At 40.9% G+C, this 25,064-nt stretch overlaps 1 protein-coding gene across 5 annotated transcripts in view; it reads right to left on the bottom strand.

Moving 5' to 3' along the window:
• Window positions 1-25,064, bottom strand: part of LOC111566907 (protein phosphatase 1 regulatory subunit 29) — a 119,632-nt gene that overhangs the window by 65,127 nt on the left and 29,441 nt on the right. For all 5 annotated transcript variants that reach the window (XR_008599678.1, XM_055005046.1, XM_055005050.1 and 2 more), the window contains exon 2: window positions 23,838-24,034. The gene's annotated coding sequence lies outside the window, so the exon portion shown is untranslated. The remainder of the gene's footprint in view (window positions 1-23,837; window positions 24,035-25,064) is intronic.

Consider the following 25,064-nt stretch of genomic DNA (forward strand, 5'->3'; position numbering starts at 1 on the left):
GCGTAAAGCTGTCAGGAAAATGACAAACTGAATAATGAGGCTTCAATTAACATACAAGATGAGGAGAGGGAATTTATTTTTTATTTTTTTGTTCTGCAGACACCAGACAAAGTCAATGTTCAGGTGTGTCGTCCGATGCTTTCTCCCCTTAATTTAACGTCTGACAGTTAAAGCAAATGGTGTTCATCGTGCAATTTTAAAATAAGCAGTGGAACTGGAGCAATGTGTGCTCCTAAAAAAGACAGAGAAGTCTCTGCAGATCAAACCCATAAAAACTCATCTCTGTGTGTCAGAGTTAAACATTTAAAAGCTCATTTTCAATGCAAATAATCCCTTAATATGTTGAAATGGTTGAAAAGTACTTTAAAATGTGCCATTCTATGAAGTCCTCTGCATTTTGCTGCAGCTCAAGCACACCAGCTTACTTGCAAAAATACTCTAAACCAGGGGCGTCCAACATGCGGCCCGCGGGCCAAAAGCGGCCCTCCAGAGGGCCCAATCCGGTCCTCAAAGTGTAAAAACTACAGAGAAGACATTAACTGCAGATTGTAAATTAGTAAAACTATAAATTTAAAATCATTTCTAGACCATGACAAGTTGTTTGGATCAGAAAGTAAAATACTAGATTTTTCATTGTTCTTTTGTCGTTTTGTGTCTCATTTTTGTAACATTTTGTCTTGTTTTTGTCATTTTTGTAACATTTTGTCTTGTTTTTGTCATTTTTTTGTCTTTTTTTTGTCTGACTTTTGTCGTTAGTCTCATGTTCATTTTGTTTCTTCTGTTTGTCGTTTTGTGTTTCCTTTTTGTCTCGCTTGTGTTTTTGTCTTATTCTTTATAATTCTACCAGAGCAGAGAGTCCTGGCATATCTTCCTCCTACAGCGTCTGCCCGTTGGAAAGCAGTTTTATCATGATGTCAGCTAACAGCTGCAAGGAAACACCTTAGAAAGGCATTCATTAATGAAGATATTTCGTTTCGATCGAGTGGTATTTGACTTCAAAGCTGCTGATTTCTTTGTGGATCCATTTTGTTCTCCTGCCGTGTTTGAGGTTTTTGGGTTGGATCGTCTTTGAATCGACCTTATGTCTATTTACCAACCCGTGCAGGAGGCTACATGCTAGGTAGCTAACAGGTCGCTCCCATTCTAGGCTACCTAGATAGATTAACCCTGACACGCTTCCCAGGTCTAAAATAACACGAGGCTAGGTCTCAGACGACACACTGTTCCTCATTCGCTGCTCCACTTCCATCGTCGTGCCAATGTGTGTGTGTGTGTGTGTGTGGGTGTGTGCACGTGTGTGTGTGTGTGGTGGTAAGTGTGTGCATGTGTGTGTGTGTCTTAATTCAGACCTCACCACACACAAATTATGACCCAGTAATAACTTTCTCCAACTCTTCTAAAAATACTGTATATCCAAACTTTTTAATAGCACATTTGCTGATTTGAGCTGCAGCAGGGAGTGACATGAGAACCAGCATGGAGGAAAGGGCTCAAAAAGCTGCATATACGCTGTCAAATCAGCAAGCAGTTCTCTGTGAATCTAGTAAGTGTACGCTGAGCTGAATCACTCCTCTGTTTACCGAGCACACCACTCCACAGCCTCGTGTTGTTTAATCTCCCGCGAGCAAGAAGTTTACCGAAATAACGTGGGCATTAGTTCAGAGGAGCTATTCTTTGCTTAAATGGGCTGCAATTTGTAAGATAAGCTGCTGTTTATTCATGTAGATCGATGAGACCGAAATATTACAGGGAAATCCCAGAGAGCAGCCGGGCCAGACGGAAACCAAACAAGGATTCCTGCTTCCTGTCAGCCTGCACGGCTTTCTGCATCATTTTACTTCTTTAGAATTAGTTTTCAGCTCAAACGTGCCTCCAGTATTACTAGCTGGTGTGCTTGAGCTCCTTAAATGTGAATATTCTAAAGGAGGAACTGTGTAGAGTTAAATTCAAGCCATTTTAGGGCAGAAATTGATTATTTTCATGGGAAAACAAACTTCTTAATAGATGATTTTGACACACAGATGAGTTTTCAAGTTTAATCAATTCCTGGAGAGGGACTTTGACTATCTGACCCGTCTCCAAACATGTCTTTTTAGTTTAATAATAGCTTCAAGCTGTTATTATTAATACTCTCAGCTCTGATCACTTGACAGGGAGGAAAATAAACTGTTTCCTCTTTCTCAGTTTTCAGGCTGTCGTCTCTCAGGCATACGTTCCTTTTCTTAAAAAGCAGAACTGCAATCACATTTTTAAAAAAACACAATAATAATCCACAGCAAAATAATGCTGACATGCTGCAACCAATTAGAAAGTTTAGTTTCGCTCAACAAAAACTCTCTTTCCTGCCTGCGGGGGCGACTAAAATTACCTGGAAGAACAAAACGAGACCTTGTGATCCCTCCTTTCTCTGCTCTTATAATAGCTGCATATAGTTTCACAGCATGTGAATGCTTTAAATTGGCAGAAAATAGCTAATTAACAGCTCTAAGTGACTGACAGCCAGCTTACTTTACACTACCGTCGACTACGCCTCGCCTGTTTGGTGTAGAGATGTGTTTTAATGCCCAGGAGAAAGTAAAGATCTCATTTAAATAGAGAGGGCTCACTGTGCGATGTTTCTGGTTCTAACAGTGGCTTTAACCGGCGTAAAAGCTGGTTTGAACAGATGTGACTACAAAATCCTCCCATGCAGGTGGTGCTCTGAGCATCAGTTTACGGTTGTATTCTGATATCCGACAAACACCCACATCCCCCTCTCCCTCCGTCAGCGCTGAAGATGACACGGACCCAGAACTATCATAGCAGTCATAAAATATACATGTTGGACACACGGCGAAAGCACATGCTCCTCACACATGCACGGCTCCCCGCTGCGACGCATCCGCCATGAAGCATTCAGAGAACAGAAAGCCGGGCTGGGTGTGGATGGGACGGTTGTCTGGCTGATATTTCATCTTTTTTTGTTGTTTTTGATGATGTTTTTCTTTCTGCTTTCTCTGCTGAAGTGCAGCTGTTTTGTGGTTGCCTCTGGATTAAGTTTTCACAGGCACACTGATCTGATTATAGTACTAGATAGGTCAGCTTATGCAACATGTTCGGCTCACTGCATTATGGGATGTCTCTCTCTCACTCAGCCTCCCACTCTGTCTTTTCCTTTGTGTTCTCCTGGTTCCATGATCAGAAACCTGGTGAATCCTGTCCACAAACTGCTATTTTACACATTCAGTTGGTCGTTTTTAATGTCCTTTTATGTCACTTTGAAAATATTACAAATAATCAGATCAGCATCTACAGCAGGGGTGTCCAACATGGGGGCCGCGGACCAAAAGCGGTCCTCCAGAGGGTCCAATCCGGCCCTCAAATTGGAAAAATTTCAGGGAAGACATTAACTACAGATTGTAAATTAGTAAAACTATAAATTTAAAGTCATTTCTAGACCATGACAAGTTGTTTTGATCATAAAGTAAAATACTAGATTGTTCATTGTTCTTTTGTCATTTTGTGTCTCAATGTTGTCATATTTTGTCTTCTTTTTGTTGCTTTTTGTCTGACTTTTGTTGTTTGTCTAATTTTTTTTGTCAATTTGTGTCTCGTTTTTGTTGCTTGTGTTTTTTGTCTTATGTTTTGCATTGTGTTTTGCTTTGTTTGTTGTTTTGTATATTGTTTGCGTCGTTTTGTGGGGTTTTTTTTGCTTGTGTCGTTTGTCCATTATTTGTCACTTTGTAACATTTTTGTCTATTTTTTTGTCCCTTTTTTGTTTTTTCATGCCGTTTAATTTTTTGTTTTGTTTCTTGTTTTTGTCATTTTGTGTTTCCTTTTTGTGTCGCTTGTGCTTTTTGCATTTTATGTTTTGCTTTGTTCGTTGTTTTGTGCATTGTTTGTGTCATTTTGTGTTTTTCTGTCTCATTTGTGTTTGTCTACTTTTTAGTCTTTTTTTCTTGCTTTTGTCATTTTTGGTCTCGTTATTGTCATTTGTTAATTTTTTTGTTGCTTTGTAACTTTGTCTGTTTTTGTTTTGTGTCGTTTGTCTCATTTTTTGTCATTTTGTGTCTCGCTTTTGTCGTTCTGTGTCTCATTTTTGTAATGTTTTCTCTTGTTTTTGTTTTTTGTCTTTGTCGTTTGTCTCATGTTTTTGTAGTTTTGTGTTTCCTTTTTGTCTTGTGTGTTTTTTTGTCTTATTTTTTGTCATTTTGTATTTTGCTTTATTCATTGTTTAGTGTATCGTAGTCTGACATTTGTGGTTTTGATCATAAAGGTAAATCCTCTATGTTCAGTTCCAGGTGACTAAATGTTGTGTTCCTTTGTCGACACTCTGATCTGGAAGTTGTAATGTGGAAATGCTCATTTTAGGCTGAAATTGAATTTATTTTTCTTCAGAAATTTCACGTTGTTCATGATGTTTTTTAGAAAGATAATTCATTAAATGTGAACTTTTTTGCACTAAAACAAAGGAAACATTTGGAGTTGTGGTTTTATATTATTTTATGTATTATTTTATTTATTTTATATGTTTTTTTTATTTATAGGTTATTATGCTGTGGTTTTACTGGTTACTGGAGATCAAACTGGGCTGAATGCTTCCCCTGAACTAAGACGAGTTTGACACCTCTGGTCTATAGGAAGCACGATTACTGGGATTCCTCAGAAAGAACATTGAAACCTGACATGATCCAGTAACAAACAAGCACAACCAGCTCCTTTCATCCTCTGTAGGCCAGAAGATGCATCTGGTGGAGAGCAGGGCCGTAATGTGAACGTGTCAGCAGACATTAGCACAGATGAAAGAAGCTCGTGTAAACTCCTACACTCATCCTCCTGCCCTTCATTTCTTGCACGTTCTCTGTTTGCATGTCACGGACTAAAACCATGTTATCAAAGCAACAGAGTCTCTTCTTGTCTTTCCTCCTTCTCCACTCCGTCATAATGTCAATTGTCTTCTCCTGTCTTCCTGTAATTGAAGCTCCAGGTGATATGAGTGAAGGTGTGCACATACCGTGTGTTAGCATAGCTGTTTAAGTACCGTACCTGGTCTGCTGTAGTCGCTGACCTCGGTACACTGGTTGCCAGTTTACTGGGCTAGAACTGGAGAAGCATAACGGACGGTCTGACGGTGAGACACACACCGAAAACAATAGTCGTGAATAGAAATGCAATTACGGCAATAATTGCAATTTCTCCTCAGTTCTTTTTCTGTCACTGACACTCTCACACACACAAGGCACTGATAATTACTTCAAGGCAGCCGCTTCATTAGCAAGCAGACCTGGCAAGCGGATTAACACTTCAAAGAGTGGATAGCGAGGAAGAGGGAGGATGTTGGAACCCAGAAAAACATGAGGTAATGGTGAAAAGTTTTACAGGAAAGCGACACATCTAAGCATGTGACACGTATAGAGTGAATTCTTTTGTTTGCTTTCAGCTTCATCAGACTCTTTAACCATTTCTGTGTGAGATGCATTCATCTGATGCACCGATGAGTCTCAGGAGGGAAGCAGAGAACAGAAACATCCACAAATACAGAGACAGGGTGAGAAATGGACTGAAAGAGACACGAGAGACAAGCGACACGTGAAGAAAATCGATCATGCTTCTGGCTCTTTCTCTGCACAGCAGATGAAGTGAAAGCAGAAGCTGTGTGAGAGGAGGGAAGGTAACCTAATGTGAGCAGGATTACAGACGCAGCATTCTGGCACACTGACTGCTGCACCCAAATAAAAGACCAGGAGAGGCGGGGACCAAGTGAAAGAGAACGGAATAACTCTGAGCAAAAATACGATTCTGAGAGAGGATAAAACTAATAGGAGTAAAAACAGGAGGTATTTTTAAAGGTAAAATGTCTTTTTTGGGAGTATTTTATTTCTGTTTATCTGCTTTTTCTCACTGATCAGACTTCTGCCCTCTCTGTCGGCTTTGTGTTTTGCTGCCAGCTGTCTTGTTTGCACTCGCTGACCTTCTGTTTGAAGCAGGCATGGGCAGGATTTTCAGGAGCACGTCCCCATTGGCTAATGACGATTCCAGTGAAAATGATATATTTTGTGTTTGTACTGTTCTATCTGGCACTCAGCTCACTGTAAACTCCAATAAAACTAATTAATCTACACAGCAATCATTAATCACAGTCACATGCTTGTGATTATTTTCAGCCGTAGAGATCAGGATCCTGGAAGAACCACAGAAGTTCTGCACCGCTCTTCTGTTCTCCACTTTTGCAGGAACCATTTTCCAGAAGTGTGGAAGCTCCTCTGGCTTCCAGAGTTGTAAATCTGGCCTTGACAACTGCTTTTCTAAGAAGAGGGTTAAAGCCGTTGGTGTGACTGAGATTCCCAGATCCAACATAACTTCTCTTTTATTGCATGGATTTTCACCATTTTCTGCCATTGGGAGCTCACATGTCATGAATCACTGAGAAATTTTCTATCTCCAAGTTTGCTTTTCTATTTTGACTCATGAACGTCCCCAAAAGTAATTTTACGTCATTATTATTCTCGGGTACCTGTCAGGTACATGCTGTCACCAACACAGAAAACTGCTGCAGCCCATTGTGTCGTTGGAACAAGAAGCCAAATAGAGAAAATTCTTCATCATTGTATCTTTAATATAAGATAATCATGATGGTTTAATCACAGATGAACCTGCAGGTGTAAAATGAGTGAAAGATACATGAGCTGGGAGGGTATTTCTCAACCTGAATGCCTTATTGCAATGCAACGTTCATGACTGGTATTACAATAATATGAGGAGGTTACAGATTGGCGTTTTCAGTGCTGTGATACTAGTTTGTAACTGAGGCATTCACGTGCATCGCAGAACTAATGAGTCATAACGAAATCTAATAGTTTTGACTGACAGTTGTTCTAAAATGTGTCTGGGAGGGAAACGGTGCAGCCAGAGCTCATCCACACATAAGACGGGTTGATAATCACTGCAGAGTCGCTGCATGCAGAGTGGTAAAGTTTAACCCTCCTGTCATCCTGTGGGTCAAACTGACCCATTTGAAAATGTGGAAAAAAATATATTTTCACAGTGAAACTTCTGATGTCCACATTTTCAACATTTTTGGGAAATTTTTGAACATTTTTTGGTGGAAAAAAAAGAAATGTTAAAAAAATGTTTCTTTAAGAACATTCGGGAAAAAATTGCGTTGGATTTTGGTTGATTTTTTTCTGAATGTTCTTAAAGAAAATCTAAGTTTTACTGATTTATATGTAATCACTTTACATATTTTTAGGATTTTTTTTGGAAGATTTTTACTCCTTTTTTGAAAATATTTACAAAAATTTTCTTGACAAATTTGGGGGATTTTTAAAATAAAACATTTAAGGAATTATTGGAATTTTCTTCCTGAAGGTTTTGCACATTTTCAGAAATTTGGGGAATTTTTTTGCTTAATTTTTGAAATTTTTTCAGACAAGAAAACAATATTTTTTGATGCCCGTAAATGAAGACAACAGGAGGGTTAAAGTGGATTTAAAGAGTGACTGTTTAGCAGCACAACCAAGGCTGCTGGGATTAGTTTTTGGTGGAGGAACTATTCAGTACAATGCATGAAAAAAAGCAGACATATTATCAGTGATATAAAATGCAATTCCACAGAGATACAGTCCATCCTCTCATGCATTCTTCTGTACTGTTGTTCTGATACGTCCTGGAAGAAATTTCATTACATCTGGAACAACTGTCCACTTCCACTCCAGGATAAACTGATTAGAATCTGGAAGTCAAAGGTCACCTTGGGCCATAAAGCAAGAATTTACCTGCTAATCATGACAAAAATTCCCACAAATGTCGAATAAGATGAATGGATGAAGTGATGGCATCTTATATCCAACAAAACGCAACTTGGCTAGTTAGAAGAGGCACAAATTCACAAGCTGGTAGATCTGCTGTTCCTAAATGAACTGACTGTCAGAAAATAAATGACAGGAAATATGAAACGTGTTTTTTTACTGGTGATAATAAAATCTAAACCTACCTGCAGTAACCTGTCAAGGACACCTTTCAATCACGAGGTAACAGGAAAGCAAAGCAACAAAAGTCTCAGGTTAGAAAAAAACGTCCAGAACTCATCAGGAAAATGTGTCACAAACTGAACAAGATGAAACTGTGAGGTAATTTAGCGCTTCATTCCTTTACCCACATACATGGACGGGGCTGCAGACAACGCTGACACATGCTTTCTTAGACACACTTTCCATTTATCAGTCCCAGACGGCTCCACATGCCCAAATGGCTGTCACAAACACACGCACACACACACACGCACACACACACACACACGCACACACGCACACGCACACGCACACGCACACGCGCACGCACGCACGCACGCACGCACGCACGCACGCACGCACGCACGCACGCACGCACGCACACGCACACGCACACGCACACGCACACACACACACACGCACACACACAGCCAGACACAAACATACACAAAGTCTCAGTTCTAGGCTGCCACCCAATCGATAATCCCATTATGGCTGAAAAGGCTCTTTTATTTGTTGTGATTGAGTTTGGGAGGAGGAAGAAGCAAGGCTCATAATTAAAGCAGGATTTGCTAGATTGATGGTTAAATGGGGCGGATCAGAATTTAAGCAGATACTCGGGCTGTGGCTTGTGTAAAAACACTAAGATAAAGCATCCATTTTACAAAGACACGGGCTTAAATTTGGCCTCTCTTGTTCTCGTTTTCTCCGTTGGCCCCTTTTCCTGGTTCCACCCTGCTTCATCTCAGCGCATATTTCACTTCTTCTCCTTAATGTTCAGCAGCGTGGGTGACTGCCAGGAAGCTCTCGCTGAGAACGAGCGCTCGGATGGGAGTCACAACGTCATACTCGACTCCAGCAGCATCTGCACACTGAGCCCTGGACGGAAATCAGCAAAAATCTGCAGCAAAGATGCAGAGTGTCCACCTGAACACCCGTTCATGAGGACGCTCTGACAACAAACACACACAACGTGGCTCTCCCTCTGCAGATATTCAGAAGAACTAACGTGCTTCTTCTGGACGGGTGTTATGAGGCTGTGCTACAGTGTGAGGTTTGCCAGTGCTACGACTCCCTGAGGCTGCTGCTGCTGCTGCAACAATCTTGTCACTGTTGGCGTCCGCATCGCTGGCAGCCACAATATGGTTTTAGTGCACATGGGGGACATGACGCCGGCAGCCAATCAGCAGCTCAAGTTCAACCAGTTCTGGGAGTTCAGTCACTTTCAGCTCCCGAACTTTCACGCAGCTTCAGTGCATGATATTTATCCAGCCTGACAAAAGCCCAGAGCACCAAACTACGTTACAACATGTTTAAAGGAATTAGGGAGTAGTATGAGGGAGAAACCAATAAAAACAGAGGCAGCAACTGATGTCAAATTAGCTAAAATAGCTTGAATGATTTCACCACTGCAATCCAGGTTTGGGAATAAAACTTTCAAGCTTCCAGACCATCTACCAACTTCCCTACAGTCCTTAGCTGGATGTCAAACCGAGCTTCGATTGACATTTGCTGCTGAAGGACTCGATCAGCTGACATGATGATGAGTCTCTGTATCCTTGAACGTGTCCCTTCCATCTGCATAAACGCTGCAGTTTCTAAAATTGCAGTCACTTTGACCTTCAACATCCAGAACTCTTCTCAGTTTCCTGCTTTGTTTCTGGAAAAATGACAGCTAAGATACGGCAGGTGAAAAGCTGCATTATCGCTGGAGGACATAAAGGTCGTATATTTGATCACAACAACAGGGAAAATCAGCTTTTTTCAATCATTTATATGACAAAATAACAATAGATGTAATATATCTAAGGGTTTTCATGTCCTTTAAACACTTAATTCATAATCAAATCTAGGCTTTGCAGCAGCATTTCTAATAATCCATGAAGAAAATACTAAAACATGCAGTAGTTGTGTAAATGTTCTTGTCCTGAGACCAAATCTAAAAAAAACTAGGAGGAAAGAATGTTTGAAGATATTTTAAAAATACCAAATAAGTCTGGAGTTCTCCTAAAATGACATTTTTTTCTTGTTCATACCCCTGATGACCAAACTGAATCTCTAATAAAACAGTTAGAATCAAATTTAAATCTTTTTTTGGTTTGATTTTTTTCACTGATTTTTCTTGTAATTGTGGGAACATTTTTTTAATCGATAAAATATTTTAAAGAATAATTTTTATGCATGGAACGTGCCCCACAACATGTTAGCATAACCTGTTGATGACGTTTTTGTAGTTTGTGTCTTGTCTTTGTCGTTTTATGTCGTTTTGTCATTTTGTGTCTCGTTTTTGTTGTTTTGTGTCTTGTTTCTGTTGTTTTGTATCTCATTTTTGTCATTTTGTGTCTTCTGTCGTTTTGTGTCTTGTTGCTGTCGTTTTGTGTCTCATTTTTGTCGTTCTGTGTTGTTTTTGTCATTTTGTGTCTCGTTTTTGTTGTTTTGTGTCTTGTTTCTGTTGTTTTGTATCTCATTTTTGTCATTTTGTGTCTTCTGTCGTTTTGTGTCTTGTTGCTGTCGTTTTGTGTCTCATTTTTGTCGTTCTGTGTTGTTTTTGTCATTTTGTATCTCATTTTTGTCATTTAGTTTCTTGTTTCTGTCGTTTTGTGTCTTGTTGCTGTCGTTTCCATCATCCAGCAGTGTTCCTATAGAATGTGTAGAGCAAAGCTATGTCCTCTCTTCTATTTTCCATATTTTCATCCCATTGTCAGCCTTGATTGAATGTCTCACTCTACCTCATATTATCAGGATCAGACTAATTGTTTGGACTGTTTTCCATCAGTCAGTTTGTCCTCTTGGTCAGCAGTAACAGCAGCTAAATATCTAGCTTCTACTGCTGAGAAAAAGATCACATTAGCATGGATTAGCAACCCTGTTACTGTGATTAGAGTAGGGTTAGCAAACAACACAGAAAACATGGAATAAAAATGCTACCATTGATGTGGAAGCTGAGCCTATCAATACCTATTATTGATGAATATGGAGCAGAAAACTGTAAAAGAGAAGGTTGATTTTTCAAACATTTTTAAGCCCAAATGTCCTCCAGTTCTGGAAGGATCCTTCTCCTTTTTTGAACAGTACTTGGCAATATTTCAGGCCATTATTCATTCACAAGTTCATGATTCTCCTTAGTTTTGGAGACACAGTTTGGCACATTTTTTGGTACATCTAGCCAACAGTTCAATTTCAGCTCTACAGTCGCTCAAAGAAACTTTCTCTGTTTTTGTCAACAGAAACGTAAAGTTCGTTTGACAGCAGAAAAGATTGAAATTTGTAGTGTGAACATGTTCTAGGAAACTTTGCACAACTAAGCCTGTTAGCATGCTAAGGCTGATAGCAACACCGGATGCACTGTCAAAAGATTCCCGGGTGGAACTCATGTTCTAGAAATTTAGTTCCAGGAGACTTCTGTCATTGTGTGGCCCTATGTTTTACCGCCAGTTATTGCCCACCTTCAAACTTTTCTTTGATACGCCCCAGAATCCACAGTTGAATCGATACCGAGTCCCTCATTTCACCACCAAACCTCACAGAGTCCATCAGGTTCTTCCACTAAACTCTTTCTTTGGCAACGTGTCGGCTGCTCCTGTGGCTAAACAACTACATCTTTGATCGGTCTAGAGTAGATTATCTCTGAACGTCTCCTCCTCTTTGTCTATACGTTCACTGGAAAACTGTAGTTTTTCTCTAATGGTCTTTTTGGACAGCAGAGGCTTTTTCCTGGCAGGCAGCTCCTCTCTCTGATCGGAGACGCAGCACTTTGACAGAGTTACCTGCAGATCCTGGGATGAAATCTGAGGGTTCTTGAAGACTTCTTTTGGCATCAATCGACCTGTTCTTTTGGCTGATTCTGCCAGCTATTCCTGAACAAATTGGCAGTCATTTGAAATCTAAACCACTTGGAGATGATTTTCCTTGCAGTGGAACAATTTATTTCAAATCATTTGTAGATCTTTTTAAATTCCTTGCCAGGCTCATTTTTATGTGAAGACCTGAGAGTGCCCTGGGCAGGATGACACCACTCGCTTCAGTAGACGTTAGAGCTTTAAAAAAGGCTCATGGTTACTGTGGAAGTTCTTTTTTTTTTTGCTTTAAATATGAAAATGTCGACAAAATGTATAGTTTATGCATCATTTCATGGAATATATCATCTTTAATAATAAGTGTTGTTTTAAAAAAGGACATTTTCTTGTCCAGATAAATCCTATACTTACTTCTGTACTTCATTTTTCAGATGATCGTATACATCAGCATCTGAAATTTTTATTTTAACAATGTTCATAATGGCATGGATGTTTCAGTGGCAGGCTTAATGTCTTCCTTAACCTCATCAAGTAAGTCAATAACCGTTTCCTTTAGAGGGTATATAATGACTATTCATTTCTCTGTTAATGAACAAAAATACTTCTCTATCAGGCCGGCAGCCATCACTACACTTGAGCCCTTTTACAGTAAATGCATCCTGTGTCTTTAATTACTAAGAGGCCGGATTATAATTGAGAATTTGGCCTTGATCTTTGCGAGTTGCACTCTGCTTCTAAACAGACAATCTGTATGCAAAAGGAGTCAACGTCATCCTGCAAATGAGTTCATTAAATATAGAAGAACGACAGCAAAGCTCCTGTGTCCTGTGCAGCATGATTTAGTTGCTTTCCACCTGTTGTTTTTGCTTTATGAATCAGCAGCAGCAGCTTTATGTTTTACTCTCCTGTTGTGTCCCTGAGCCCATCGGAAATTTTTATTAGCTCACCTGTCAAACTCAAAAACCACTTTAAGGGCCCCCTAGAGGCCGTTTTGCTTTAATACCCACCAGGACCACGGTGATTCTAGAAGACAGACTAAATGACAGCGATGTCCTCGGGGCCCGGCACTTAATGGAAGCTTTAAACATAAGAGCACAGGAGGATTTACTCATACAGGCGGTTAATATCACAGCTGTAACTGTGTGGCCATCCAGAGAAACATTTCACAAGGTTAGAGGTACAGATTAAGCAGGTCACAGCTGATTATAGAGGAGGTATGTGTATATGTAGCGCTGCACATCGAGCACCTGAAGACAGCGCTCTCCAACCTTTGTTGCACCACGGACCAGATTCAAGCAAAATTATTTTCTACAGACCAGTCATCGCACACAAAATAAACAAGAAAAGCACTCAGAGAGCAGAGCTCCGCCAAGTCTGCTCAGTCGTATTATTTCTGACGGATGAAATCTTTAAAATGACCTTCTGCTGAGCACAGGTGTGTGTTCTGCATGTGTACATTATATACAGATACCGAATCATGTGACCTAAATATGTAGCGGGTGGCAGGAATTGTTGGGATTCAGAAACACCCCCACAATTTAATCAGTTGTTCCTTGTATCATTTCTGATGGATAAGTCCTGATAAGTCCTCAGTGGTGGATTTGTAGTAGGATCACAATCATGTGATCATCAGCAGGCAGCTGATGTAGTGTTCACTTGTTGTCATGGTTACAGTGACGCCGTGCTGCTATCTTGCAATGATACAGAAATCTTTAACAAATCCATGGATCCAGACTATAAGCTGCATCACTGCCAGAATCTAATCACTTGGTCCTTTTGTCATTTCTGAACTTCCCTGAAAATTTCATCCAAATCTGTTGGTCTGTTTTTGAGTAATGCTGCTGACAGACAGACAGACAGACAGACAGACGGAGGGACAGACAGACAGACAGACAGACAGACGGAGGGACAGACAGACAGACAGACGGAGGGACAGACAGACAGACGGACAGACAAACGGAGGGACAGACAGACAGACAGACGGAGGGACAGACAGACAGACGGACAGACAGACAGACGGAGGGACAGACAGACAAACCAACGTCCATCATCACATAACTCCGTCGTCTTCCTTGGTGGAGTGATAATGATTTTTTTTTCCTTTTAAAGAGTCCTAAACTAAAGAAATGACTTGTTGCTAAATATTTACTTCCTTTTTCTTCTGTTAGCTTCAAGTTTCTCCCTCTTTTAAAAGAATCTCTGCGCAGACTGTTTTTTAAATTAATTTTGGGACATTGACGGCTACATTTAACATTAGGTGCAGGAAACAAGCGCAGACGGAAGTGACAGGAAGACGATCTGGTCATTTTTCAAAATAAACACCCTGCAGACTCTGCCAGAACTAGAAATATAAAATAAACTGTTTTTATTCTCTCCGTCTGGCCCGGTACCAAATGACCCACGGCCCGGTACCGGTCTGGTGGTTGGAGACCACTACTTTGTGAGACTAATATCTAATTTATTCATTTTAGGACGCATAGTGGTACACATTCAGTAAACACTCGAGATCGCTGACATCGCTGTATTTTTAAAGTTAAAATGTTGGCATTTGGCTCTGGCTTTTGTTTTTCCCTTTTATCCGCTCCTCCATTCTGTCATGATTTCATCCAGTGAACTAAGAGCAGAGGTGACGCAGTGATCAGCGCTAGTTTACACATCATGAACAATATTTTCAGGCTTATTTGATTTCGGGGGTCCTGCATTCACTGCTGCAGTCACAAAATAAATAAAATAACGGAGAATAAGCTGCTGCCGCTGTGATTCAAGGGTTTCCCTGTGATGAGACAGCACTACCAGCTGCAGAGAGGCGACTGGTGCTGCATGTGTGCAGGCTGTCGTCATTGGGAGTGTGGCTGGATGCTGAAATTAATGTGCACCACACATAATCTCTGCTTGAAACCATGTCTGACATTGAGGTGCAAAAGTTATTCAAATGCTGCTATAACCAGACGCGTAAGGAGCAAAGCGCTGACTGACATGTTGGTGGAAATATACTGCATTATACTGCAGCAACAGTAAATGTGCATTATGTTCAGCATTGTTGTAGTGATGATACTATTTCTGGTGCAGGAGCTCCAAAGAAGTCAGAACAGACTGAAAGTACAGACAGATGTGAATTCAGCCCACAGACCTGGAGGGAGAGTGGACTGGACAGAGCTGAACATACCTATTATTGATGAATATGGAGCAGAAAACTGGTTTATTTTTCAAACATTTTGAAGCCCAAATGTCGTCCAATTCTGAAATGATCCAGGTACGATCCAATGATTCACTTTTGAAATAATCAAACTAATTCAGTCACAGTTTACAACAGAGACACCAGCATTTCTGTCCTCTGCTCTAAATCCTGGATTCCTTTTTTTTTTAAATTTCAACTTTCCATGCAGCGATTGTCTGAACAAACCCACTGTTTGCGCAAAAAAAGTTCGAAAGAGGGAAAAAGCTGGAAGGCGTTCAGTTCCAGCAGTGATTGTGTAACTGGTTAGCAAACATTGGACGAGCAAAACGAAGCAACTCTGTCTTTAACATTGGTAATTTCATACATTTGCGGTTCCATATTCGCACACGCACACACACACACACACACACACACACACACGCACACGCACACGCACACACACACACACGCACACACAGCCAGACACAAACATACACAAAGTCTCAGTTCTAGGCTGCCACCCAATCGATAATCCCATTATGGCTGAAAAGGCTCTTTTATTTGTTGTGATTGAGTTTGGGAGGAGGAAGAAGCACGGCTCATAATTAAAGCAGGATTTGCTAGATTGATGGTTAAATGGGGCGGATCAGAATTTAAGCAGATACTCGGGCTGTGGCTTGTGTAAAAACACTAAGATAAAGCATCCATTTTACAAAGACACGGGCTTAAATTTGGCCTCTCTTGTTCTCGTTTTCTCCGTTGGCCCCTTTTCCTGGTTCCACCCTGCTTCATCTCAGCGCATATTTCACTTCTTCTCCTTAATGTTCAGCAGCGTGGGTGACTGCCAGGAAGCTCTCGCTGAGAACGAGCGCTCGGATGGGAGTCACAACGTCATACTCGACTCCAGCAGCATCTGCACACTGAGCCCTGGACGGAAATCAGCAAAAATCTGCAGCAAAGATGCAGAGTGTCCACCTGAACACCCGTTCATGAGGACGCTCTGACAACAAACACACACAACGTGGCTCTCCCTCTGCAGATATTCAGAAGAACTAACGTGCTTCTTCTGGACGGGTGTTATGAGGCTGTGCTACAGTGTGAGGTTTGCCAGTGCTACGACTCCCTGAGGCTGCTGCTGCTGCTGCTGCTGCAACAATCTTGTCACTGTTGGCGTCCGCATCGCTGGCAGCCACAATATGGTTTTAGTGCACATGGGGGACATGACGCCGGCAGCCAATCAGCAGCTCAAGTTCAACCAGTTCTGGGAGTTCAGTCACTTTCAGCTCCCGAACTTTCACGCAGCTTCAGTGCATGATATTTATCCAGCCTGACAAAAGCCCAGAGCACCAAACTACGTTACAACATGTTTAAAGGAATTAGGGAGTAGTATGAGGGAGAAACCAATAAAAACAGAGGCAGCAACTGATGTCAAATTAGCTAAAATAGCTTGAATGATTTCACCACTGCAATCCAGGTTTGGGAATAAAACTTTCAAGCTTCCAGACCATCTACCAACTTCCCTACAGTCCTTAGCTGGATGTCAAACCGAGCTTCGATTGACATTTGCTGCTGAAGGACTCGATCAGCTGACATGATGATGAGTCTCTGTATCCTTGAACGTGTCCCTTCCATCTGCATAAACGCTGCAGTTTCTAAAATTGCAGTCACTTTGACCTTCAACATCCAGAGCTCTTCTCAGTTTCCTGCTTTGTTTCTGGAAAAATGACAGCTAAGATACGGCAGGTGAAAAGCTGCATTATCGCTGGAGGACATAAAGGTCGTATATTTGATCACAACAACAGGGAAAATCAGCTTTTTTCAATCATTTATATGACAAAATAACAATAGATGTAATATATCTAAGGGTTTTCATGTCCTTTAAACACTTAATTCATAATCAAATCTAGGCTTTGCAGCAGCATTTCTAATATTCCATGAAGAAAATACTAAAACATGCAGTAGTTGTGTAAATGTTCTTGTCCTGAGACCAAATCTAAAAAAAACTAGGAGGAAAGAATGTTTGAAGATATTTTAAAAATACCAAATAAGTCTGGAGTTCTCCTAAAATGACATTTTTTTCTTGTTCATACCCCTGATGACCAAACTGAATCTCTAATAAAACAGTTAGAATCAAATTTAAATCTTTTTTTGGTTTGATTTTTTTCACTGATTTTTCTTGTAATTGTGGGAACATTTTTTTAATCGATAAAATATTTTAAAGAATAATTTTTATGCATGGAACGTGCCCCACAACATGTTAGCATAACCTGTTGATGACGTTTTTGTAGTTTGTGTCTTGTCTTTGTCGTTTTATGTCTTGTTTTGTCATTTTGTGTCTCGTTTTTGTTGTTTTGTGTCTTGTTTCTGTTGTTTTGTATCTCATTTTTGTCATTTTGTGTCTTCTGTCGTTTTGTGTCTTGTTGCTGTCGTTTTGTGTCTCATTTTTGTCGTTCTGTGTTGTTTTTGTCATTTTGTGTCTCGTTTTTGTTGTTTTGTGTCTTGTTTCTGTTGTTTTGTATCTCATTTTTGTCATTTAGTTTCTTGTTTCTGTCGTTTTGTGTCTTGTTGCTGTCGTTTCCATCATCCAACAGTTGTCCTAAAGAATGTGTAGAGCAAAGCTATGTCCTCTCTTCTATTTTTCATCTTTTCATCCCATTGTCAGCCTTGATTGAATGTCTCACTCTACCTCATATTATCAGGATCAGACTAATTCTTTGGACTGTTTTCCATCAGTCAGTTTGTCCTCTTGGTCAGCAGTAACAGCAGCTAAATATCTAGCTTCTACTGCTGAGAAAAAGATCACATTAGCATGGATTAGCAACCCTGTTACTGTGATTAGAGTAGGGTTAGCAAACAACACAGAAAACATGGAATAAAAATGCTACCATTGATGTGGAAGCTGAGCCAATCAATACCTATTATTGATGAATATGGAGCAGAAAACTGTAAAAGAGAAGGTTGATTTTTCAAACATTTTTAAGCCCAAATGTCCTCCAGTTCTGGAAGGATCCTTCTCCTTTTTTGAACAGTACTTGGCAATATTTCAGGCCATTATTCATTCACAAGTTCATGATTCTCCTTAGTTTTGGAGACACAGTTTGGCACATTTTTTGGTACATCTAGCCAACAGTTCAATTTCAGCTCTACAGTCGCTCAAAGAAACACCGACTTTCTCTGTTTTTGTCAACAGAAACGTAAAGTTCGTTTGACAGCAGAGAAGATTGAAATTTGTAGTGTGAACATGTTCTAGGAAACTTTGCACAACTAAGCCTGTTAGCATGCTAAGGCTGATAGCAACACCGGATGCACTGTCAAAAGATTCCCGGGTGGAACTCATGTTCTAGAAATTTAGTTCCAGGAGACTTCTGTCATTGTGTGGCCCTATGTTTTACCGCCAGTTATTGCCCACCTTCAAACTTTTCTTTGATACGCCCCAGAATCCACAGTTGAATCGATACCGAGTCCCTCATTTCACCACCAAACCTCACAGAGTCCATCAGGTTCTTCCACTAAACTCTTTCTTTGGCAACGTGTCGGCTGCTCCTGTGGCTAAACAACTACATCTTTGATCGGTCTAGAGTAGATTATCTCTGAACGCCTCCTCCTCTTTGTCTATACGTTCACTGGAAAACTGTAGTTTTTCTCTAATGGTCTTTTTGGACAGCAGAGGCTTTTTCCTGGCAGGCAGCTCCTCTCTCTGATCGGAGACGCAGCACTTTGACAGAGTTACCTGCAGATCCTGGGATGAAATCTGAGGGTTCTTGAAGACTTCTTTTGGCATCAATCGACCTGTTCTTTTGGCTGATTCTGCCAGCTATTCCTGAACAAATTGGCAGTCATTTGAAATCTAAACCACTTGGAGATGATTTTCCTTGCAGTGGAACAATTTATTTCAAATCATTTGTAGATCTTTTTAAATTCCTTGCCAGGCTCATTTTTATGTGAAGACCTGAGAGTGCCCTGGGCAGGATGACACCACTCGCTTCAGTAGACGTTAGAGCTTTAAAAAAGGCTCATGGTTACTGTGGAAGTTCTTTTTTTTTTGCTTTAAATATGAAAATGTCGACAAAATGTATAGTTTATGCATCATTTCATGGAATATATCATCTTTAATAATAAGTGTTGTTTTAAAAAAGGACATTTTCTTGTCCAGATAAATCCTATACTTACTTCTGTACTTCATTTTTCAGATGATCGTATACATCAGCATCTGAAATTTTTATTTTAACAATGTTCATAATGGCATGGATGTTTCAGTGGCAGGCTTAATGTCTTCCTTAACCTCATCAAGTAAGTCAATAACCGTTTCCTTTAGAGGGTATATAATGACTATTCATTTCTCTGTTAATGAACAAAAATACTTCTCTATCAGGCCGGCAGCCATCACTACACTTGAGCCCTTTTACAGTAAATGCATCCTGTGTCTTTAATTACTAAGAGGCCGGATTATAATTGAGAATTTGGCCTTGATCTTTGCGAGTTGCACTCTGCTTCTAAACAGACAATCTGTATGCAAAAGGAGTCAACGTCATCCTGCAAATGAGTTCATTAAATATAGAAGAACGACAGCAAAGCTCCTGTGTCCTGTGCAGCATGATTTAGTTGCTTTCCACCTGTTGTTTTTGCTTTATGAATCAGCAGCAGCAGCTTTATGTTTTACTCTCCTGTTGTGTCCCTGAGCCCATCGGAAATTTTTATTAGCTCACCTGTCAAACTCAAAAACCACTTTAAGGGCCCCCTAGAGGCCGTTTTGCTTTAATACCCACCAGGACCACGGTGATTCTAGAAGACAGACTAAATGACAGCGATGTCCTCGGGGCCCGGCACTTAATGGAAGCTTTAAACATAAGAGCACAGGAGGATTTACTCATACAGGCGGTTAATATCACAGCTGTAACTGTGTGGCCATCCAGAGAAACATTTCACAAGGTTAGAGGTACAGATTAAGCAGGTCACAGCTGATTATAGAGGAGGTATGTGTATATGTAGCGCTGCACATCGAGCACCTGAAGACAGCGCTCTCCAACCTTTGTTGCACCACGGACCAGATTCAAGCAAAATTATTTTCTACAGACCAGTCATCGCACACAAAATAAACAAGAAAAGCACTCAGAGAGCAGAGCTCCGCCAAGTCTGCTCAGTCGTATTATTTCTGACGGATGAAATCTTTAAAATGACCTTCTGCTGAGCACAGGTGTGTGTTCTGCATGTGTACATTATATACAGATACCGAATCATGTGACCTAAATATGTAGCGGGTGGCAGGAATTGATGAGACTCAGAAACACCCCCACAATTTAATCAGTTGTTCCTTGTATCATTTCTGATGGATAAGTCCTGATAAGTCCTCAGTGGTGGATTTGTAGTAGGATCACAATCATGTGATCATCAGCAGGCAGCTGATGTAGTGTTCACTTGTTGTCATGGTTACAGTGACGCCGTGCTGCTATCTTGCAATGATACAGAAATTTTTAACAAATCCATGGATCCAGACTATAAGCTGCATCACTGCCAGAATCTAATCACTTGGTCCTTTTGTCATTTCTGAACTTCCCTGAAAATTTCATCCAAATCTGTTGGTCTGTTTTTGAGTAATGCTGCTGACAGACAGACAGACAGACAGACAGACGGAGGGACAGACAGACAGACAGACAGACAGACGGAGGGACAGACAGACAGACAGACGGAGGGACAGACAGACAGACGGACAGACAAACGGAGGGACAGACAGACAGACAGACGGAGGGACAGACAGACAGACGGACAGACAGACAGACGGAGGGACAGACAGACAAACCAACGTCCATCATCACATAACTCCGTCGTCTTCCTTGGTGGAGTGATAATGATTTTTTTTCCTTTTAAAGAGTCCTAAACTAAAGAAATGACTTGTTGCTAAATATTTACTTCCTTTTTCTTCTGTTAGCTTCAAGTTTCTCCCTCTTTTAAAAGAATCTCTGCGCAGACTGTTTTTTAAATTAATTTTGGGACATTGACGGCTACATTTAACATCAGGTGCAGGAAACAAGCGCAGACGGAAGTGACAGGAAGACGATCTGGTCATTTTTCAAAATAAACACCCTGCAGACTCTGCCAGAACTAGAAATATAAAATAAACTGTTTTTATTCTCTCCGTCTGGCCCGGTACCAAATGACCCACGGCCCGGTACCGGTCTGGTGGTTGGAGACCACTACTTTGTGAGACTAATATCTAATTTATTCATTTTAGGACGCATAGTGGTACACATTCAGTAAACACTCGAGATCGCTGACATCGCTGTATTTTTAAAGTTAAAATGTTGGCATTTGGCTCTGGCTTTTGTTTTTCCCTTTTATCCGCTCCTCCATTCTGTCATGATTTCATCCAGTGAACTAAGAGCAGAGGTGACGCAGTGATCAGCGCTAGCTTACACATCATGAACAATATTTTCAGGCTTATTTGATTTCGGGGGTCCTGCATTCACTGCTGCAGTCACAAAATAAATAAAATAACGGAGAATAAGCTGCTGCCGCTGTGATTCAAGGGTTTCCCTGTGATGAGACAGCACTACCAGCTGCAGAGAGGCGACTGGTGCTGCATGTGTGCAGGCTGTCGTCATTGGGAGTGTGGCTGGATGCTGAAATTAATGTGCACCACACATAATCTCTGCTTGAAACCATGTCTGACATTGAGGTGCAAAAGTTATTCAAATGCTGCTATAACCAGACGCGTAAGGAGCAAAGCGCTGACTGACATGTTGGTGGAAATATACTGCATTATACTGCAGCAACAGTAAATGTGCATTATGTTCAGCATTGTTGTAGTGATGATACTATTTCTGGTGCAGGAGCTCCAAAGAAGTCAGAACAGACTGAAAGTACAGACAGATGTGAATTCAGCCCACAGACCTGGAGGGAGAGTGGACTGGACAGAGCTGAACATACCTATTATTGATGAATATGGAGCAGAAAACTGGTTTATTTTTCAAACATTTTGAAGCCCAAATGTCGTCCAATTCTGAAATGATCCAGGTACGATCCAATGATTCACTTTTGAAATAATCAAACTAATTCAGTCACAGTTTACAACAGAGACACCAGCATTTCTGTCCTCTGCTCTAAATCCTGGATTCCTTTTTTTTAAATTTCAACTTTCCATGCAGCGATTGTCTGAACAAACCCACTGTTTGCGCAAAGAAAGTTCGAAAGAGGGAAAAAGCTGGAAGGCGTTCAGTTCCAGCAGTGATTGTGTAACTGGTTAGCAAACATTGGACGAGCAAAACGAAGCAACTCTGTCTTTAACATTGGTAATTTCATACATTTGCGGTTCCATATTTCCCCTTTTACTAGTTAGAAAGCCGGTCGGTAAAAGCCTGCATCTCTGCCATTCCCACGCATATTATGTAATTATTATTTCTTTTATCTTCTCTTGTTTAATGGATTGAGTGACTCACCATTCCATTAATCATCAAGAGTTCCACTACATCTTACAGGGCTACAGCGCTTTTCCTTCCTCATCCTCCCCTTTATCCAAACTGGAACTACAAACCACAGCCGCTCCACAACCTCCAACTAAACCACAGAAACCTCCACAACATCAAAACCAAAAGTGTAAACTGCAGAAACCTCCAACATCAAAACCAAAAGCGTAAACCACATCCACCTTTAGAAAGCTTAATTCATGAAGAGCAAACTCAGACAATAGCAGTAATTTCTCAGCACAGACACATCAGATCAGAATATGTGAGGACACCAGCAAACAGCAGAGGCTAGAAATGATCAGCAGCTACCTGCAACCATCAGAGTCCTGACAGGAGGAGAGTCGAGATCAAACACGAGGCCAGGAACAGTCGGAGCAGGAATGTTCACATCTCAGGCTTTTATTTTACAGTCTGTCAGAGTATCAGACGGAAACCAAAGAAACACAGCCGAGGGTTTTGTATTTATATCCTCCTCCAAGCAAACACATCCCTCCTCTAATTTCTCAGTGTTGAAGAAAGATAACACATTGGCAGAAACACGGAGACTGTTCCAGGTCTGGTTGAAGGAACAAACATCCCAGAAAAGTTAGCAGGAATATAGGCTCAGCTTAATTAAATTTAAAGTCCTTAAAGTTCTACATGATGCCAAAAATGTTTTCTCTGTGTTTGTTTTTAACATTAAGCCCACTGCTCATATATCCCACATGCACATAGATTTTAATTCATTTTCTGATATGCAGAATCCATTTCTTTAAGCCATGATTGGATGTGTGGCCTCCCTTTTGCTTTTGTCAGAAACAGAGTCTCCTCCAACAATAGTAATTAACATAATGACACATGAGCGCCGGAAAAATGAGGCTTCGTCTCATGAATACAAAGGTGGATAAACTGAGCAGGGCTACTCTACATTACTTCCCTCTCAGAGTAGTGAGAATTTCCTCGACGCTAACCCGGTAGGCGGCGAGAGATCGGAGAGGAAATAATTACAACAATTACTTCTTTTACTTTATCTCTGCCTGACAGGCTCACGTATGCACGTGGAATATAATAGCTGGAGTACGTGAAGCGCTGTCAGCGCTAATGACAGTGTTGCCGGTGAAATAAGTGCAATAAAAGCAGGAAAGATGGCATAATATATGCCTGTGAAGACACTAACTGATGCTTTTCACCCCAGTGCTAAACTGTATGCCAGAAGTGTCGCACACATGTTGGTGCAAATCAACAATCATGAAGCAAATGCACACAAGCAAACATACAAACCGGCAAGAAACAGTCTTCCTGAGGCAGGTTGGTTCTGTTCTCTACCAGACAAAGGTTTGACATCCCTTAGAAAGCATATTTAAAGAAGTACATGTTTGTGTTCAATAAGAGCTTATTTATCAGTCTGACATCAGGACACAACAGGAAATAAACTGAAAAACCCCTAATTTCTTACCTGTTCTCTGTCTCTTCGTCTCCTCTCACTCCTCTGCTGGGTTTCAGTGTTTCTTCCTTCCCTGATGTGTATCCTTTATGAAGATTTTCCAATGAAATCAGGTCATCTCAACGTTTCTACACCAAAATCAGCTGATTCTTTGGACGTTCTGCTGCTCCTCAGCGGTTCTACCAGGACTATACGAGATAAAACTGGGCCTGGAGAGGAAATAAAGCAAAATGCAAATGAAGGACAAGTTCAATATCCAACAAAAAACTGCTCATTTCAAAACATTCTTTACTTTTTAATTTGCATTTCTAGCTCATGCACCATAACAGGCCAATTTAAAACCATTAAACTTCAATTCATTTACTCACAAATTGTCTATTAGCATTTGTTCCTGTTGCTAAATGGAGCTCAGCTTTGATAGAAGCGGCAGTTAGACTAATAACACCCAATTTGTTGCTCAATATTGAAGGGATGAAGACAGATTTAGTGTTAAAAACTAAACACAGTCTAGTACAACATGGTCTTCTTTAGCAGAAAAGAAAAGCAATAAATAATACATCAGTCAGCACCAAAGGGTTTGAAAAGTAATCTGAAAGGCAGAGGAGTGGCAAAGTGGATGATCAGGCTGCAGCAGGACAGAAAGAACATGATGGGAAAGTAGAAGTGGTGAGAGGGATTTTTCTCTGGTGAAGACCCTAAAGAAATGTGCAACTGACAGCCGAGACACGTAAGAAATAACTCTGCTGAGGAAAATAATGAAGCCACAGAAGAAGTCCGTCTTTCAATCCATCCATCTATCTATCTGTGGGTTTCTGCGGTTTACTTAAATCAGCGTCACCTGGACACACGAGCAGAACAACAGTAATGATCAGGAGGCAGATGGCTCCTCATGCAGCTGATACTGGATATAATAAGACGCTGCCTATCTGGTGCTTCAGTCACCTGCCTCAACACGCCTCCAGCTGCCGATACACAACACATTCCTCATCTATGGACAATTTGTGCAAATAAATGTCAGGGAAAGTGACACACTCTCCGTGGGTCGCTCTGCTTCCTCCCGCCTCACCAGCCTCTCCCCTTCCCTCTCCCAGGCAGCAGCAGCTTCACCCTCCTCGCTGTCACACTCAGACGCTCTAAATCAGCTGTGGAGAGTCCAGCCGGCTGCCCCTGGAGTGAGCAGAGCATGACATCTCATTTTTAGCAATAATACTGGGCTGATCCCGCTCCTCTTTCTCCACT

Source organism: Amphiprion ocellaris, chromosome 19 (genome assembly GCF_022539595.1).
Source record: "Amphiprion ocellaris isolate individual 3 ecotype Okinawa chromosome 19, ASM2253959v1, whole genome shotgun sequence".
NCBI classification, from domain to species: Eukaryota; Metazoa; Chordata; class Actinopteri; family Pomacentridae; genus Amphiprion; species Amphiprion ocellaris.